At 43.7% G+C, this 2,292-nt stretch overlaps 1 pseudogene; it reads right to left on the bottom strand.

The window, feature by feature from the left end:
- Positions 1–1,569: 1,569 nt before the first annotated feature.
- On the bottom strand, positions 1,570–1,984 carry LOC102474460 (protein FAM136A-like; annotated as a pseudogene).
- Positions 1,985–2,292: the final 308 nt, after the last annotated feature.

Raw genomic sequence — 2,292 nt, forward strand, 5'->3', positions numbered from 1 at the left:
TTTGTTTGTTTGTTTTAGGGGAGAGGTTTGGTTTTATTTTTTTCAAAAAAACAAACCTCAGGATCAGCAATTAGCGTAATGGCTATGTTGCTGAACTCCTAGTAGTCGACCGCAGTTTGACTCCCAGACCCAGTGACTTAAACTCACGCCAGGTGCATGTACATGTGTGATCAAGATCCTGAGAGGAGAATAGAGAAGGGATTGTGGCGTGTCGATCTCCCCTGGGGGGTGATTTCTCGCTTTCTCTCTCTCTGTCTCTCGCTGTCTTTCTGGCGAGCATACGTGCCCTATAGAAAAAAAAAAAGCCTCTAGAAAAATGAAAAATATATCACAGCCTTGAAACAGCAAACAGACAGGCTATATTAACATTTCAAGTAATAATCTGACAAAAAGACAAGAAGGTCCTTATGGAAAGGACAAGGTGCCACACCTGGGCAGGAACATTGCATGTTGCAAAGGCCCCAGGCAAACATGGTATTGGTAATGAAGACTGCCCCTCCTTTGCCCTAACAGAGTCCCAGCTCATCTGAGCCAAGTTGCTTACTTTTTCCCCCTTGACTTTTCTGTGACCTGGAATTGTCTCAGTAGACTCTGTGAACTCAGGGGGCTAAGTAAGCCATGCTGGATTTAGGTTTTCTTCCATTCTGTTCTGGAAAAACCAGGTGTTCCAAATCTAGTACTTTGCAACTCTCTGAAGTAACCAACTGTTCCTCTTTAAGTGTTCACTTTTGGATTCCAGTGTCTATCACAGTCAAAACTCCCTTTCCTGTCAAGGGGAAACTGTTACTGTAAGACTGTCTTGTCATTCTCTGTAGACAACTTCAGGGCCAGTCAGTAAAAGGGACCCTCTGTATTCCACACTTAGTGTGCTGTTATGGCTCATGTTTTCACCTGGTCTCCAGGCTGAAAGATACATGCGTATGAATTTGGAGAAATACACACCAAATCTGATAGCCAATAAAGGTTATCCACAAAGAACTGTTTCACAGTTGTTATACAAGCTACTCTCCCTCCCAACTCCACATTTACATCAACTCTATGACTTTTATACAAAACAAAGCCAAGCGAAACAAAGACCTGGAAACCTTTTCCCCTTCTACATTAATGTCTTCATGAATTTTGTTTTACAACTTGCAAAAATAGTGCTGCCATACCCCTGGTAAACAGGTTGGCAACATATAGAAACACTTCTCTTCACAATGCACCAGAGTATAGGCAAGTAAGTGGAGCCAGCCAGTATGTTGGTACTTGTACAGGAAGAATCTGGTTCTGTGGGGGGCTCTCACGTGGTAAAAGGAAGAGTCCTGTCAGAATAAGCACTTGCCACCTGAAACTCAGGTTCTAAAACACTCTCTTGTGCTTTCTCTCTCACCCAAATTTTAGCACCATTTTTCCATTTCACTTTCTAGGATTTAAAGATAAAGAAACCAGTGTTCACAGGCAAGTGACATATGAGTTAAACTTGTTACCATCCTAATTTATTCATATACTGCTTAAAACACTAGAATTCCCATTGCTCTTTTACTATAGATTCCTGCCTTCATCCCCAAAGGTCACTGGAAAGGACTTTCAGTTCCCCACAGATGACAGTGATTCCTTCATCTTCTTGGTTATAGTTGGGATGAGGGGCATATGGTCATCCACACTTCTGGATGCAACTGTCCAGCTGCCACTTCACCTGAGGCTTCTTGCTCCCTGTGTCTATGGAATCTTTTGTTTTTTCATTACAACTCTTGGTGCACTATGCCAGGCAGTTCCGGAACTTCTCCAGCTCTTTGGTCATCAAGGTCTGGGCTTGGGCCAGAAGTGCATGGCAGCACCCAATGCACTGGTGCACCCACTGCATTGATTCCTGGTTGTCCTCACTACAGCTGATGTTACACTGGAACATGAGGCCCTGCATCTTCCGAATGTTCTCCTGCTCCAGACCCTTCACCACAGAGTCCACCACTTACTGCAGCCAGAGCTGCTGCAGCTCCGCCATGGCTGTGCCCTGCCAGTGTCCACATGGATTGAGCACTCGGCACACCCCCTCCACTTCTATCTTTATTATTTTTAATTGACACATAATCCATATATTTATGAAGTACAGTGTGATTTTCATTACATGAATACAGTGCATAAGGATCAAGCCAGAGTAATTAACATATCCATCAACTCAAATACTCATTACTTTCTGTCTGCCATTCTGCAATGTGAGGACACACAGAGTCACTGTCTATGAGTACGACCCTTACCATACACAGTACTGGCTGGAGTTGTCATCTTGGACTTCTCACCCTCCAGAACTGT

The sequence above is a fragment of the Tupaia chinensis genome, unplaced genomic scaffold (genome assembly GCF_000334495.1).
Source record: "Tupaia chinensis unplaced genomic scaffold, TupChi_1.0 Scaffold000674_1, whole genome shotgun sequence".
Lineage (NCBI taxonomy): Eukaryota > Metazoa > Chordata > Mammalia > Scandentia > Tupaiidae > Tupaia > Tupaia belangeri.